This window comes from Limulus polyphemus, unplaced genomic scaffold (genome assembly GCF_000517525.1).
Source record: "Limulus polyphemus unplaced genomic scaffold, Limulus_polyphemus-2.1.2 Scaffold1837, whole genome shotgun sequence".
Classification (NCBI taxonomy): Eukaryota; Metazoa; Arthropoda; class Merostomata; order Xiphosura; family Limulidae; genus Limulus; species Limulus polyphemus.
Window position 1 is genome coordinate 27713 of NW_013667447.1, and position 19356 is coordinate 47068.

The following is a 19356-nucleotide window of genomic DNA, read 5'->3' on the forward strand; positions in this document are numbered from 1 at the left end:
ACCCACCGCCAACTCTTGGGCTACTCTTTTACCAACGAATAGTGGAATTGACCGTAACAATATAACGCCCCCATGACTGAAAGGGCTAGCATGTGTGGTGGGACGAGGATTCGAACCCGCAGATTGCGAGTCGAGCGCCCTAACCACCTGGCTATACCGGGCCACATTCCTAATCATCTCTCAGAGTTCAGACTGATCTGAAAAACAAATACAGAAATTGCGAAAGAAAATTAAAATTAATAAAGAGGTAGCTAACATATGGTAATGTCCTGTACCACATCTGTAATGTGTCGACTAAACCACATTTTTTTTTTGTTTTTATTATCCATTGTTGGTACTATGTTTCGTGTATTAATGTATCACCTACAATTACTCATATGGTCAAAATATATTTTATTGAAGCTTCTACACGTCATTTTATCTCACTTGTAATGCTATACGTGCATTTGACACCCCATGAACACAACGGCCAATGCACTATGAAATGAGTGACACACACAAACGGCTATCCATGCTATTCGTGCCTAATTTTGAGGCGATAGGCTACAACACCCAACGCCAATCCTTTGGCTACTCTTGTCCGTCAGAATAGTAGGACTTAACTTTCACTCTCATAGCGCATCCGTTGCCACATAGTACGGAGCGCGATTTCTCAGCGATAGGTCCAAAACCACGAACCGTGGGATACACTGTCCGAGAAAACTGTCCACTGGGTCACGCTTGGACCGATGAGTAAAGTGTTATTTGTTTGCTGTAAATTGTTCTTATTTAGTTCTACGTTTTAGTGTGTGTGCATAAAATACATGATTGGGAGAAAACGCACAACTGAATGTTTGTTTGTTTGTTTGTAATTAAGCACAAAGATACACAATGGGCTATCTGTGCTCTGCCCACCGGACTCTAGTGTTGTAAGTCCGCAGACATGCCGCTGTACCACTGGGGGGGGGGGATATATATATAGTACAATTTAAAACGATTTACCTGTTTACTATGAAATTAGTAACGTATAATTATGGGTTGTTAATCAGCGAAAGAAGAGTCGAATCTCAAAAACTTGTTTACCAAACTTTACACCATAATACTCAAACTTATACATACACGCATATATATTACTTCTTGAAGAATGTTCACACTTATAGTCTCTAACCTCCTTGTAGAAGAATAATCATATTTAACTGACTGCAGCTAAAGGATTTATTATAGCAGTCTTTGAATATTCCCAGGGCATTAAATTAAGATTATTTTTCCAAATACTTACATTACGTGAAAATGTTTTAAAATTACGTATTAGGTGTAGACGCAACAACAACCGCAAAATATACCTTCTACCAATCTACACGCCTTGCTTTTAATTGAAGTACTTTAACATTTTCTCTACATAAAAAATACCCAACATGGCTCAACTTCAGGGTCAAAAAAAGATAATTCATAATGACAGTAAATGAATAATAATATTCCACTCGTGACAGGCTTCTCTGTTTCCATAAAGTAGTCGGAATACCTAGCCTTTCAGTGTTACGTGGCTACTCGCTTTGTTGCGCCCCCTGCTGGGGAGGTTGGAACTGAAATAACTTGTCACGGTTAAATTTTCATTTACGAACTTATAATGAAGCGTTGGTTAACCATAATTATCAGAGCTGACTGTGTGTGACGCGATAACGTCTCTAAAGTAACCTTCCGCCTACATACATTTTAACGTTTATCACAATTCAAGCTACTTACTACAATGTTGATGAGATACAACATTCCCAGAACAGTGTACCAACTCATCATTCATAATACAAAATGTTGAGTGTGCAGCTGTGTATTCGCTACAGGTGTTGCATGTTTTACCAACACAAATTTCAGGTTTTCAGTCAAAACCTACAAATGTTGACGCTCTCTAACTTACAATGGTTTCGTGTTTACGTAAGATAAACAGGTGGTAACGAAATTCCTGTTTTTCAGTATAAGCACAACAGAGCCAATTTTGTCTAACAACACTATAGTGTCTGATAAAATATAAAGGTTCACAAATAGCAAGCTGGCTTTACATCTTTCAGTCGTAAGTATAATCTAATAAGCGTCAATTTGTATGTGAATCTTTGGACCCCCGCCATCTAATTTCATTAGAATAAGATTCTTGAAAACAGTATATCTTTCTTTACGGCATTGGTACCTTTATGTATTTTTATTGCACTTTAAATTTCCTATCCTTTGTTATAAACGAGTTTTTATTTCACTAGTCCAACGGAAGGGTACTCCAGATAGTAAGAATCTATTTATTCAAGTTTTCGGTCACAGATTTATAAAACTTTCTGTGTTGTGATTGTTTGATTTGAGGCACGCACAATCTTTAATCCATTCTCTGCAAAATCAGAGCAAAATGTTTCTCATCAGCTGTATCAGAAGTAGTAACACCTCAAACCACATGTCGTTGTAAAAATGTTAAACTTGATGGAATGTTTATAACAATAATAACACTGTGTTGTTGTCGTACGGGTTGGTTTAGTTTGTGTGTTTTGTATTTCGCGTAAAGCTACCAGAGAGCTCTCTGCCTTAGCTGTCCTTAATTAATTTAGGAGTGATAAACTAGAGGGAAGGCGGCTAGTCAGCACCACCCACCGCCAATTCATGGGCTACTCTTTTACCAACGAAAAATGGGATTTACCATCACATTATAACGCCTCTACAGCTAAAAGGGTGAGCATGTTCGGAGACGGAGATTCGAACCCGCGACAAACACATTGCGAGTCGGAAGCCCTAACTACTAGGTCATGCCAGGACCTGTATGAGATGAATTCACTTATCAAAACCACCTAATATCATGTTATCAATCAAATACAGAGAAATATGTGGTGCTCACATTAGTTGAATGGTACAGAGCTGTGATATATAGCTACAAATACCGGATTGTTCTTATGATACACAGCCATTAATACCGGATTGTTCTCATTAATGCATTCGTAATTTAAATTTGCCCCCCCCCCTTTAGTGGCTCAGCGGTAAGTCTGAAGTCTTATAACGATAAAAACCGGGTTTCAATACCCGTGATGAGCACAGCGCATATAGACCATTGTGTAGCTCTGTGCTTTACCACATAGAAACAAATGTTTTAGATTATTCTTGTTTTAATCTATATAGTTAGCTTACTTTTGATCGAACGTTCTGAATTATCGCTTTGGCTTGTTGTTTGAGTAGAAAACTTTGTGAATGTAAAACAGCAGTTCTATTGCATCAGCCACCATAACCAATCGAACCACCCTGATTAAGGAGAATGTAGCCAACTTTTGGAGTTCTATCATGAATGTAAAACAGCAGTTCTATTGCATCAGCCACCATAACCAATCGAACCACCCTGATTAAGGAGAATGTAGCCAACTTTTGGAGTTCTATCATGAATATCCTTCCAAAGGATTATTACCTTCCCTATACATGCATTTCAAATGAGAAAAAAAAGTAAGAGTGAGGCATAATGATTTGTATTTAGTTTAATTATCTCTTCTTTGAATTTAAGACAAAATACTTTTCCTAAAATATTTCTCTTGTCTTGTCGAGTCACAAATGTCTTTAAAACAATGGTACTGTCCTATAAATGATTTAAAATCTAAACAAAAATCTAAGAGTAATTTAAGAAAACACTATTCGCGCTGTTCTCTGCCCTGAGAGAATATATTAAAGTCATTCTTGGAAATATTACTGATGAGAATATTCTTGTTTCATCTGACAAGTCACAGCACAAGGCCTCAACAATACACACACACACATATAGGTCACATTAATGAAGTATATACAGCAAAATGACATTGAGTTACACTTCGTGTTACATTATCCAAACATACAGAACAACAGTATCGCTAAGTCACACACCCAAAAAGAAGTGTCATTAGTCAAGGATATACAGCAGTACAATGGAATGCCACTGAATTATATTTGGTGGTCATATTATTCAAATATAGAGAGTTACAGTATCAATAAGTTACACATACGTAGTTATCACATTAGTCACACATATATATACAAGGCACTAGAAACTATAGCTGTTTGTTTGTAATTAAGCACAAAGCTACACAATGGGCTATCTGTGCTCTTCTCACCACGGGTATCGAAACCCGAATTCTAGCGTTGTAAGTCCGCAGACATACCACTGTGCTACTGGGGGGCAGAAACTATAGCACTGAGTTATACACAGGAGTCACTGTCTCACACTAGTCGTTTATATATAGTACATAGAGATTTTTTTTTTTAAAGCAAAAGCACGTTGGGTATCTGTTGTGTCCACCGCGAGTAATCGATCCCCGGATTTAGTGTTGCAGATCCATAGATTTCCTGTTATCCTTACTGGGAGACGAGCACATAGAGTTATTTAAATATGTGAAGCAATACAATATAATGTCAGAAAGTACGACGGAAATAATCAACCGGGATAAATATAAAGCACAGTGTGGTTTTGGTTGTCGTGTAAGCTAAATACGTAGTATATTGCAACACGGTAAGTAACAGTAATTCAAGGTGGTTACACGTGTATCTACGCCTAAACTCTGAGAAATCCAAGGTTACGTTTACCTTATAGCTGCAAAGTACTACAGCTTGATATCTTGTTTATGGTAGCTTAACTGAACGAATATAGAGCACGTATAATATATATTGTGCTTTTTTTTCTCGATAAGTTCTCGTTCGTGGAATAAATACGTAGAAGTGATTTTTTACCTCAGTCGTTCTTCCTCTCAAGAATATAACTGTTGATCACCAAGATCCTCATAAATTTGAAATGGTAAATAAAACGAAGCTTAAGGGTCTGAAGCCAAAGTGAAAGATCACTTGAAGAACTATTCGATTCTAAAACACATTTTTGTTACAATTTCTGTGTACAGAGAGAGAAAAGAAAAAACGAAACAAGTATTTCTAATCAAGAAGTTAATAACAATCTAACACATCTCTGGTTCCCATTACGGATATCATGCTACCTAAGTATGGTTAACCTCATGATATGGTTCCCGTTACAAACATCATGCTACCTAAGTATGGGTAACCGTAACGGGAACCATATCATGATAGGTAGCATGATGTTACGTATGTTTAACCTCATGATATGGTTCCCGTTACAAACATCATGCTACCTAAGTATGGTTAACCTCATGATATGGTTCCCGTTACAAACATCATACTACCTAAGTATGGTTAACCTCATATCAGTTGTTAGGGTGTTGTTGTTTATTTGAAGGATATTCATGTAGACATGATTAGGAATGTTTGTTTGTTGAATATCGCTCAAAGCTACTCGAGGACTGTCCATAAATTTGAAGTCCACCGCCAACTCGTAGACTACTCAAATCGATTTGTGGGATTTCACCATCACTCTTATAACGCAACCATAGCCTCAGAGAGCCTCGGATCTACAGTCCGGCACGGATCAGGATACCACTTGAGTGATTTATTAACTCACACTACGATGAATATTGATTCAAGGGGCCGGACTGAGACTCAAGTTTTTTTTGTTATACACGAGGGCGCGGTATAAGGTGATCATTCACATACGAAAAACAGTGACTTTTGACAGATTAAATAATAAAATTTAATGTAATCTAAAAGGGTACAAAACCAGTGGTTAACCCTATTTTATTTCTACTTACGGGATGATTGAAGATGAGGCGTGGCGTCTAATTCGGGTATGATAACTTCAATACACTATCTATCTTGAAAACTTTACATATAATGTTTCAACTTTCAATTCAGAGTAGTTCATAAAGTTTTAATATTGTTGTTTCAGCGGAAGTTAAGGCAGAGTAGATATGGTAGGTTTGAAAATTTTAATGGACCACAAGTGCCTCTTGAAAGAAAAGGTAACGACGTTTCAGTTTCTATACTGAAACCTACTTGCGTTCTTACTGTGCGAACCGTAATGAGCACTTATAAAATGCAGTATACTGTTATGTTAAATTTTAAAAGTTTAAAGTAACATAATATTAGTGTGAAAACCGTTATAAGTACGAAAAGAATGCAACATACTGTAATGTTAAATTTTGAAAGTGTAAAGAACATAATATTAGTGTGTGAACTGTAATGAGTACTAACACAATGCAGTATACAGTAATGTTAAATTCTGAAAGTGCAAAGTAACATAATATTAGTGTGAAAACCGTTATAAGTACGAAAAGAATTCAGTATACTGTAATGTTAAATTCTGAAAGTGTAAAGTAACATAATATTAGTGTGTGAACTACGGTAATTACTAATAGAATGTAATATACATTAAATTCTAAAAGTGTGTGAATCAGCGCATTAGGCACATGGTATTAACCAACAGCACTATGAAACTTTTGGGATATAGGTGAACATCGAATTAAATTCATCACCATGCACTGAATATACCAGTAATTGTGTCATCATTAAAATGGTAATATTGTTTCTTCTAATTTATAAGGTAGTATTTTAAATTTTGATATATTTTTTAAACAGCGCTATTCCTAAAATAACTGCAGGAAAGTATACGTTCATCTTTGACAAAGTCAATCAAAATATTGGTAGACAACATCTACAGTACCGATTTTTATATGAAAGGAACAAATATATATCTTAAGTACTTTTTTAGATTATTTGAATGAAAAAAGTGTTGAAAATTTATAGTGCCTTTTCCTTATATAATGTACACAGAAATGTATGACTTACAAGTAAAGAAAAAACTTTTCAGGAAAGGAAGTAAATGTAGGGATGGCTAATATCAATCCTTCAAAAACAATGCAAACAACATAGTAGGGCTGGCATTTGCATCATTCCTACATAACAGCACAGCACACAGAATAGTAGAATGTTAACAGATAAAAATAGGATGAATTAAACTATGATTGAATAGTTGTTTATATTGTTATATGTTAATTCTTGCTTGTAGCACTGGCATATTGGTGTAACATTTTTAATACTAATTTTACATGAACTGCAATAACATATTATCGTATTTGTATCTTTTTTATATAAAATGCTCAAAACAACCATGAATCCGTACCTCTCTGCACCAACTGTATAATTTAGAGTATGACCTATCACGTATTGGGGACGAGTATGCGTAATAAGAGCAACAGTGAAATTCCACTATTCGATTAGAGTAGCCCATGAGTTAGTGGTGGGTTCTGTTGTCTAAGCTGCCTCCCATCTGGTCTACCAATTCAAAATTAGAGCGGCTAGCACTGACAGCCCTAGTGTATTTCGGATACTTGCGTAAAGCCAAACACACATATAGCATAATTCTGAAACTAACTAATTACAAACTTATTATATCTTAAACATTGCAAAGAAGTAATGTAGTCTTTTAAAGCAGTTCGCAAATGATCTTGGAAATACATAATGAAATGCATTCAAACATAACATGATAACAATTTAAACGGTATGATCAGTTTTAATGAAAAATTGATTTAACCATAACAGTCACGTATAAAGAAAGGAAATTTAATATTTTCCTTTCTCACCACCGACATTACGTTTAGAGATATCGCCCTCTACTGCTGGAATACACCTTGATTCTGCGCACTCGCGTTGTTCGCCATTCTAGTAACGTTCATCGGCACGCAAGCTGACTTATCAGAACATAGATCAAATTTTTGCAACGAATAAACCTTGACAACCAATGCAACAAACAGCTACGTGTAAAAATTACGAGTCTACTCCTACAAAGATTCATAACTTTTATCTTAAAATAATGATCTCGCAAGCAGCAGTGTCAGTCAGTTATGAGCCAGTTTGCTCAAGAAAGTATATAACTACCAGATACAAAGGTTAATGATACCGATCCTGGAGGCACGTTTGTTGTTAAGAGCAAAGCTACACAATGGGCTATCTATGCTCTGCCCACCGCGAGTACCGATTTTTAGCGTTATAAGCCCTCAGCCTCTGGGAGCAGGTGGAGAGGAGTTTAGGATGAAGGAATCTATAAAGCAGACAATATTTTACACAGTTCTTATACCTAATATGCGCATGGTATTTCGATATGACAGTCTAATATTGGTCTAACATTATCATCTTTGTAACGCTTTTTTTGGATTTTTTTCCCATCGTAATAACAACTGCAAACAACGCATATAAGTATGCAACAATGTGAAATAATGTGGAAAAAAGTATTACAGTTAGAATTGTATTCTGTTTTTGTTTGGAAAACTCAAACTCATGACGTTGCCATACTCGAGATGTGAAAATATTAAAAGAAATTTCGCTGATATGCAACCCATTTGTTTGTTTGTAGTTATGCACAAAGCTACATAATGGGATATCTGTGCTCGGCCCACCACGGGCATCGAAACCCGGTTTCTAGAGTTGTAAGTCGGCAGACATGCTGCTGTGCCACCGGGGGGCATGCAAGCTATAAATGAACAAAAAAATTATAAAAAAAAAAACATCAAGGAATATATCCTACTCTTATTAGTCCCTCTTAAACACATTTACGTTATACAAAAAAAAATTCTAACCGAATTAACTAGAAATCAAAATAACTTGCTCATTGATTTTTCCGCTTCTATATTCGTTGAAAACTCTGGTCACAGTCTACGTCCCAGTTTTGGGGTACGTCAACAATTTTGCTGGTGATAGCTATTTTATTCTTTCTAATAGACAAAAAACGAGCTTGGATGAATACTATTTCTACCAGTTGCTGAAATCACAAGATTCCACATACATATTTCTGTTATAACCGAAGAACCGCTACCGTAAATGGTAGTTACAAAAGTCTGTTTTGGAAAAAGAAAACATGAAATATGAGACACTAGTATTATCAAGCTAAATTATAATTACAATATGACATTTTACACACAAAAATTAATGAAATTAAAGTTAAGTATTATTACTGATGTTTTACAGTGTGCTTTAACAGAGAAAAAACAACAACACACTAATGGACTAGTATTAGTGGAGTAAATGATGATTACGAATACGCGGTTTCAGCAGAAAGAACAAAAACTGAGAGCATTGATATTATTAATATTAATGATGGTTTAAAATTTAATTTATCAGATAAAACAGAAACATAAGGCAATAGTGTTAATACATAATATGATGGCTACGATAATGTTTAGAAGATAAAACAGAAAAAAAAATTTCCTGGCAGTGTGAGCCATTTTCCAATTTGAGAAGGAAAAAAAATGAGAACAGTTTCAGAAGAAAATTTACTAGCGACACCTTAGTTTGTTTGTTTGTTTTTAAAATCAACGTAACATTTCTTTGTCAATCGTTTTCTACAATAATTGGAATATTGGGATGTACGAGAAATTCCCAACCATGCCTATTCCATAAACAACAACAGCTAATTGTGCGTCAGTGGTTTACTTTCCTCTGAGGAAAGGTAATCTGGTTTAAAATATCGAAAAATCGTTTTGAAAAAAAAAAATGCATTTGTGTGTGTGACAAAAATTACAACATAGTTAATCCAGTCAAAATGAAGGTGATGAGTAGGATAATAAATAAAGTATTATGGTAACAAACGAGTACTGAATGTGGGTGGAATCAATATATAAGTATTCAAACAAGTTTATTAATGGAGTGTTTATATGGATAATGGAAATGTGCGTATTTTACATACACTTTCAGAAACAGGTATCGCGAATGGAAGAAAACAAGGCATAGGCTGAAAGGTTTCAGTTTTTTTTTGTTTTTTTTTAATCTTTTCAATACGATTCGTGTATAACCGGCCAGACAACTCAACTTGACGAGTTAATGCTGCAACAGGAAATTTTATTGAATTAGAAGTGGCTGTAAACAATAGACGGAAGTTAATATGCTATTGACAGAATTGAGGGCATCATTTAGTCCAGTGAAACAGTACTGTATGTGTGTCATAGGAGTTCAATGACTACCAACATCACTGTCTTCAACCTTTTCTTCTAGTGACGAGGTTTGCTTTTCCGCCAGTCATCAGAAGGGTCATAATGAAAGCAACGTGTTGGTGGATAGCCAAGGTACATGTATAGACCTTCACAGGCGGCTTAATTAATGAACTGGAGTGTGTGTGTGTGTTCTACCAGGAGGAAAAGCTAAGTGAGCAATAAATTTCTCGATTCATCATCATCTCTTAACAAGAAAATGAGTTTGTTTGTTTGTCTGTTGTTATGCGCAAAGCTATACAATGGGCTATCTGTGCTGTGCTCATCACGAGTATCGAATCCAGGTTTTTAGCGTGTAAGCCCTCAGACTTGCTGCTGAGACACTAAGGGGGGGAGCAAATAAAATAAAAATTCGTTTAGATGGTGCGAGTGATTTCACATCACAATCCCAGCAGTCGTTACACACAGATCTTACAAAGATGATTATCTGGAAATGTCTGAAGAATAACGTATTAAACTATTACTGATATTTTAAACTGGTCAAAGACACATTCACGGGCATTTCTATAGCCTATCTAAGTCGCAAGTTATCTTTTAAAGAAAGAAATCAAGAGTTGAGTATTCACTTGATTTTACCTATCCAGACTCTTCACAGCAATACTGTAATATTTTGTGGAAATTGACAATACCAAGATATGAGGACGGGTTGATCCCATACTTAGAAAGTTTAATATTTCAATGAATTTCTAAAAAGGAATAATAACAGATGGTTTGGTTAAGATGTGAATCCCAAGTTGTTGCAATTTTGGACCAAATTCCACTATGCATACAATGGTTAGCAAGGCAAACAACAAAGGTATAACACACTGCAAATCCACTTTCCAAGTGCTTCGGTAGATTTTTAAGGTCTGCAAAAGCATTATGCAGATCTCTTCAAGATGGTTACTTTACTTAAACAGTATGAGGACGAAAAAAACAAGAATGAGTTGATTTTTACCCTAGAGATATCACGTACGATTCTGCTGGAACGAAATGGGGAAGACAAAATTTCAGTTTAGCCTTTTTATAACAGGTTCTGTTGTAGTACAACACAGTTCTGATTTCACGTGGGATCAACGAAATGGAATCTACATATATATTACTACAGGTGTACGTCACTCTTTTTCATTCCGTATGGCTATAATCACAGCAGTCACGTTGGGTTACGAAGCATATATATTTTAGGAATGGATCAGCTCCAAGAAGAAGTTCATACAGGGTATTTTTGTGATGACACGTTCAATAGATAAATGCAATCACATGAATCCAAGCCAAAGTTAGGAATGGTTGAACAAGTAAGAAAAGTAAGGGGATAGCAGACAATATAAAGGCACCATCAGTTTTGAGTTAGAGATCCATAATACACTTCATACAAGAAGAATGTGCAGTCAGTGTTCAAATCAAGGATTCCCTTGTTCACAAAAAATGTTCACCAAGCAGAAACTGTGACAACCATGACGAAGATAACTTGTTTGAAACTGTGACAATCATTACGAAGATAAGTTGTTTTGGTAATTCAGAAGTTTAGTCTTTTTCCCCTGAACAGAATTTAGTGTTACAGAATGAAGTAATAAAAAATTAGTCATCCCTGTAAAACAAGGTTCACTCTTAACTGTTTTGTTAGTTTGTTTGAAGTTAAGCACAAAGCTACACAATGAACTATACGTGCTCTGTCCATCACAGATATCGAAACCCGGTTTCTAGCGTTGTAAGTCCGCAGACATACATCTGTGTCACTTGGGAGCTAACTGCTTTGAACAACAACTTTTGTCACAACAAATTATGCAAAACTCAAATTATACGTCAGGTTTGTTTTATTTTAGAGCGAAGCCACATAGACTTTCTGCTGTGCCCACCGTGGGGAATCGAACCCCGGACTTGAGTGTTGTAAATCCGTAAACTTACTGCTGTCCCACTGAGGGTCAAGACCATTAGGTGATTGCGTTTTATATTTTGATAAGGACACATTAGTAATTACAATGAAACTTAAATATTTACTTTTAGGCTTGAAATAATTATACATCAGATTAATTAAGAGTTTGGATCATTTTATTTCTCAAGAGTTATCATTATCGCCCAATTTCACTTTAGTGTTTGTGTGTGTGTGTATGTGTTTCATGTGATGAGCTCTGAAACTGGATCCAAGTTAAGTCTCATGATGGTGATTTCAACCTATCCAAAGCAATCTACTTTTGCGAAATAAATATCTTAACAAACACTTACACAATAAAAAGTTATATAGTATAAATATATAAAAACATTAATATACATTAATTTTTAATTCATTCAGCTAGATGAAAGGAAACACAATAAGAACTTGTTTCATGGTACCTTTTTAATGAATATTTTTAAACACATAATGTGTATGTAGGATCCATGACAGCATTCTTGTTTGTTTGTTGTAATTAAGCACAAAGCTACACAATGGGCTATCTGTGCTCTGCCCACCATGGGTATCGAATCCCGGATTCTAGCGTTGTAAGTCCGCAAACATACCGCTGTGCCACTGGGGGGGGGGGTGACAGCAATAAAAGATAAAGAGAGTAAATGTGGAATAAGATGGTAAACGGATCAGTTACTGCAGTTTATAAACTTTGTTGATGTTTTATTTTTCTTTCTTTTTGGGAGTGGTGGGTATCTATAAAGCGAAGTTGTTAACTTAAACATATTTTTTAGCTTTTTCACAATGTGAAAGCTAGTCACATGATCATCACGAAGGTTTCCAGACAAATTTGACCCATATCAAGTCACTGTACTAAAGAAAAAGGCCAAAATGATTGGTGTTACAGAAGCCCGTCTTTCTCTCTATTCCTCAGCGTACATATAAAAACAGCAATTTGTCAAACATCACCATAAAAATCATAATCGTAAAATTACATTCAGTTTAATCATGTCTTTTATCATCAGACTTCCGTTAACATTTAAATGACACTCCACGTTCAACTAAACTTAATTTATTTTTGTTACAAGTGATTAAATTCGTGCTTTATTATACTATTTGTCAAAGTCAATGTAATCACATTTTTGTAAAGAGGACACACTACTTCTTTTCTCAATTGATCTGTATTTTGTATTTTTAAAATTTAAGTAATGATGAACTAATGTTAGTTATCGCCTAACATTTCGAGTGAAGCCTGGTATATATATACAGACAATCCTTTATATATTCTATGTAATGTTTTATGGAATAGTTGGATTAAGCAAAATATATTTTCCAGTTAGCTGGCTATACACTCTTACATGTTCGAATGGTTCTTTTAGCGCAGAGCTACACATGGGATATCTGCGTTAACTGTCCCTAAACTTGAACCGATAGACTAAACGGAAAGCAACCGGTCAGCAGAAACCACCGCCAAACCTTGTGCTACTCTGATCGAATAGTGGGATTTTACAGTCGGTTTTAGAACACACTGACGCTCCAGAATGCGGGATATGATTTTGCAGTAACGGGACATAAACCGTGAACCCTACCATTCACAGTCCGGCACGATAACCACTAAGCTTCGCCGTGTCCCTGGTGACTTCTACTTTTCTGATAATGAGTTGATACAAATCAGTGATCAAACTATGCCAGGGTAATTTATTCAGGGCAACTAAAATACAATAACAAAAATTATTTTATCACATTTCACAACAAGAAGCGAAGAATTTGTTTTTTCCCCAATCTCAGTAAATTGTTAAGATTTCAAGTGCCTCAAGACGATGTATAACCTCGGTATAGAGTTGTTTGTTTGTAATTAAGCACAAAGCTACACAATGGGTTATTTGTACTCTGCCCATCCCAGATATCGAAACCCGGTTTCTAGCGTTGAAAGTTCGCAGACATTCCGCTGTGCCACTGGGGGGTCTCGGTATAGAGAAGATTTACAGGTAATTCAAGTAAAATAGCCCTATAAGGGTGTAGAAACTCAAATCTCTGCGTCTTCTTCTTCTTTTTTATATTCTTGCATTAATTTTTTGAGGTAGATAATACTACAGAAGACAAACAAGGTCAGAACATTCCATTCAGCAAATGGAGGACATATACTCTTGTGAACCACGTCAGAAGAACCATGACTTGTGTAATATTGACACCTCATATAAAGATCAAGCAGCCAGTGTGTTATTCCACGTAGTCTGTTTGAGGTTATCTATGTTTTGAATTTTCTTTGGATCTCTGGACTTATTTAGGATATTCGCTAAACAAGAACTACCTGCGCTAACTGTTTCTAATTTGGAGCTGATTGACTAGAGGAAGAGACGCAAACTTTTGGGGAACTATAATCAAATAGTGGGTTTGTAACCCTTATAACGCACTCTCACGCCCCGCCCCCCCCCAAAATGCTGAGCGATATTCTATTCTTATTGTTTGTGGCGACGGAACGCAAAACTATAAACCATCGGATCTACAGTCCGATACGCTAACTACTTGACTGTGCCTGGCCCATGCCATTGTGAAAACAGGTAGGGAAATATGGTGTAGAAGTAACGGAAGATGTATTAGTCTCCAAAGATCGAAGTCAAATTTACCAGAGGAATTAGTTAGAAGTGTACCATCAAATTTACCAGAGGAATTAGTTAGAAGTGTACCATCAAATTTACCAGAGGAATTGGTTAGAAGTGCGCTAAAAATTGGGTCACAGTGAAAAAAATTAGCAAAAAGCAATTTAGTGTTAGTTTCTTCATAATCATACAGCCACACAATGGGCTCTCTGTGCTATGCCGATCATGAGTATCGAAACCCAGTTTTTAGCGTTATAAGCCTTCATACTTGCCGCTGAGCTACTGAGAGGCAGCAATTCAGTATAAAACCTAAAAAAGATTGTAGAAAGATAAAAAACAATAAAAGTTTAAAGATATTTTAGAAGATGAGCTTCCTTCATCCATTGTCTTACAAATGTGGAAATCTGTACAAATCGTCTTTCCCATATTTCTTAATAAAACAAGCATTTTAAGGTAGTTGCACTGAATACAGAACCACAGCCAATAGATCCAACCTGGAACTTTAACAACTTCCTTAAATTTCAGGCGATGGCATCAAGCTTGTAGACTTAGCAAACAGTTCTCTTTATATCAAACCAAAAAACAGTTTAATCTGAAAACATAAATCTCAAGACTCCTCACAGACATGACAACCAAATTTGTTACAAGCTTGTAGACTTAGCAAACAGTTCTCTTTATATCAAACCAGAAAATGTTTAATCTGAAAACATAAATCTCAAGACTCCTCACAGACATGATAACAAAAGTTATTACAAGCTTGTAGACTTAGCAAACAGTTCTCTTTATATCAAACCAGAAAATGTTTAATCTGAAAACACAAATCTCGAGACTCCTCACAGACATGATAACAAAAGTTATTAAAGTAGTAATTTTCCGCATAACTTTCTTTCGCAAGTCCATGTGTAACCAAACACAGCTCACGTGTCTCGGTTTAATGGTGTGGTTTTTATCCCACATATGGACCAATGTTTCTAAGGTTTATGTATACCACTGACCTTACTATCTGTAGAAGATAGTTGGTAAGACTTATCTTCAGTCCTAAAGGTGTTTAAAACTACTGTGTGCCACAAGGATCAGGTTTATAAAATATGGGTTAGGTTTGTTTTGAAATTCGCCGAAAGCTACACGAGGGTTATCTGCGCTAGCCGTCCCTAATTTAGCAGTGAAAGACTAGAGGGAAGGCAGCTAGTCATCACCACCCATCGCCAACTCTTGGGCTACTCTTTTACCAACGAATAGTGGGATTGACCGTCACATTATAACGCCCCCACGACTGAAAGGGCGAGCAGGTTTTGTGGGACGGAGATTCGAACCCGCGACCCTCAGATTGCAAGTCGAGCGCCCTAACCACCTGGCAATGCCGGGCCATATAAAATATGGGAAACGATAAATGCAACAAATGGGTAATTTCACCATTCAACGTGCTATCAAAGAATTGCACCGGGTTATTGAAACTCTTTATATACGTGCCTTATTGCTAGAGCACAAAATCAGTATCCAGTTTTATCATATCAACAAGCCACATTCAAGCTATAGCTACGGGAACAACTAAATATCATTCACTGTGGTATCAAATGGTGTATAAAACCTCATTAGCCTTAACAATGTAAATCTAGGTCAGCTTCCAAACAATTTGGTGGAGTTTAACGAATACTGTCAGTGGAATCAGCGAGAGAAATATATTCATATTCAAACATTGTTGCTTTAATTATGTTAGATGCTACATAAACGATGGAGAAACTAAACCACTGTAACCTGAAATCAAACAAAAATAAAATGAAACGTTTATTTTTACACAATTAAAAACCTCTTTACTCACGCCGTCAACGGATTTTCGAATTCTGCACTAATTGATAAAAAAAAACTATGTTGCTAATTTTGATAAAGAAATGCTCGTAAGAGTAGTGTTTCGGGCAATATATGAAAGGTCATTAATTTTTTATAACGAAATTATATGGAAATACAACATACGCTATTGCTTTTAAATAAATGGCTAAGGTTCGAGGCCATACTAGCTAATACTTTATTAACTATAACATCAGTATTTGACTTCTTTAATCGGACTCGCTGAACTACTAACTTATCAATGTAAAGCGTATTTATATAGTTTACTTTAATGGAAAATACACTCACATTAAGATAATACGCCAATTCGTGCATTTTTTATAACATAGCTTCGCGTAGGCTTAATATCTGTAATTGTACGCAAAGAACTCTATAACTAAATGAAAAAAAAACCACAAACAACTAAATATTTATATGTGGATTCAAACCAAATTGTAAGTCAAGTTGTTACTGTAAAATATTAAAATAATACTTAACCCTATTATTAGTACTGTGGGGTTATCTCTTCCTCAGCATATGTTTGTTTAGGACTGGCGAGCCCCAAGTATCTTAAAAAGAAAATTTTGAACATGGTGCTCCAAAAATATCTTGAAAAAGTTGTCTTTTTTTCTTCAAAATTATACAAATAAGGCTTTAATTACAAAATCTTCTTGTATTACTTTCAGCCCAGAATGTATATATAACACGTCACAATAAATAGCTGCTATAGCATATATAACCCAACAACGGTGCTTGTTGTTACACGTACGTCCCATATGCAGATTTCAGAACCGTGAGTGGGAAAAAATTCCAAAATACAGAAAGCATTTCTTATGTGTCCTATCGATCATTTAAATGTAATTATATCGTTTCTATTTTAAGAATATAAAAGTTGTACTAAAAGGGTTAAGCGTGAAATCGTCTTTAGTGATCGACTAAATACTTTAAACCACGAAAATTCCGTTTTATAGTAAAAATATAATTAAATTATATATATTTGTAATACTAAATATATTGGATTATATTGTGAAACCAAATCAACACCATTACTGAAGATGGCAGTTTCAAACTATATCAATATAATGTGATGGAAAGAACTGCCACCCAGTGGCGCTTTATACACTTGAAATAAGATAATATAATGTAGTTTATAAACAAGTTTAGTTTGTTTGAAGTTAAGCACAAAGCTACACAAGGGCTATCTGTGCTCTGCCCACCACGGGTATCGAAACCCGGATTCTAGCGTTGTAAGTCCACAGACATGCCGAAGCCCTTTTTTTGATGGACTATCAAACAAATATGCCCTTAGACCTGATAAAGAAAGCGAATTTATTCAAAAAGGTTTCATGACCTTGGAATATAATTACTTATTGAAACTAAATTATGTTTTTGTAGTTGATTAACACATGCAAAACTTGACCTATCAACGTATCAAGTTAAGTAGCCTTTAATGACGAATATTTTGTGGCTTTATCAAAGAAGGATGCACACATGTAATTCGTTGAAAGGCAGCCTTTAAAAAATGCTGAAATTATGTACAAAGATAATGGAGAAGAATAGATGATGATATCCAGAAAAGAAAAAAAAGGATAAAGTCCTTAACCTAGCTTTAAGATACGGTGGTGATTTTGACCGGGTGTCGAAGTTTCATTGTTGCCTTCCGAGGCCTCGAGAAAAACAGCATAATAGTTAAATGCACATTTGGCTTCACCTTCTGACCGTGAAAATTAGAACTAACGTAAGCCTATTATTTAGCTTTTTTTATTATTTATTTGAAAGGCGTGAGTGACGAAATGACAAAATGCATGGTGTCTCAAGCTAAGAATTATAGTAGGCGTGTCAGAATAGCCCCACCCTCATAAACACCCGTTCGGCACAATTATGGCTATACACGACTGCAACAGGCAGAAAGGTGAAAATCTCCATAACTTATTTTATGTTTCATGCATGTTTTGATAAGCTATTCATAAAGCGGCATTACCTGATAAACGAAAGATAAAACACTGATCACTAAAAATTAGAGCAATATGGATGTTTGGAGAACATTATAAAAATGAATTATTTCATGAGTATTTGAATTGTTTATATTGCCCTTTAAAGTTTAACATTCGAAACGTCGCGGTCTACACAAAATTATATTTCTAATCTGTAAAATCTTTGCAAACTTCAGAAACTAAAACATAAAAATAAATACTATGATAAAGTGTAAAAATAACACGTTTGTTTTTACATATGCATGCAAATAGGTTTTATCAACGTACTGTAATATTTGACAACAATTTGCAATTAACTATGCATCACAACCAAAATTCAAAATATTTATATCAGAAATCGGGGTTAGACCATTTGGTTCTCCTTTTAAACACAGCCTAGTTTAAATCTTAACAAAAATAAGGATTTACTCGTATGTACCCTTTAATGTAATAACATCATTTTACTAATTTAAGAAACGTATCATTTTCGAATGTACTATAGCTTCGCTGTATACGATTCACTTAGTAATGTCCAATACGCGTACGATATTTGTCCATAGTACTGACAGCTATTACTCCGTAAGAACAGATTCATCACACGGGATGAGAAAATTGCCAGAGCTCAGAAATCTCGCTATTTCTGAGGTGACGGGCATAATCACGGGGTACAGGAGGGAGTGCCGCTATAGACAGTTGGAGGAACTTAGAAGAGGGTTGGCATCTATTACAGTAAGAAATTCTGAGCTTGCACCGGTTAATTATAAAAATTATTCTCTATAAATCACAGGATCTTGTCTACATTGTTTTCAAACAGTCTATCGCTAGTTTCTAAAGAGCAGCGTACTCTCTTCGTGATGACCTCTTGGTCATGGCAGCCTTAACCGGGCCTTACTTTCCCCTCTAAACACGTACATTAAAAGTAGAGACTCACGTCAACAGCTACATCACTAAGTCTCGTCTCCCTTTAACAACAAAACTTGGCATGTTTCAAACCCGCTTGTAAACTAAATACTAAAAAGGTATAACTGTTGGACGGTCTTATTGCAAATCGAGGTATATATAATTCAATACCAACACCGTTCACAAGACACGCCTTAGCACCTCAATTCATTTATTTATTTTTTCCACAGATCTACTCAATCATCTTGCAGTAACAGGAAAATAGCATATAAAACAGGTTAGATGTCTAGAAGAACTTATTTAGTTAAGAAAACAACTATTGTTGTATGTTACAACATGTAATTTATCATTTAATT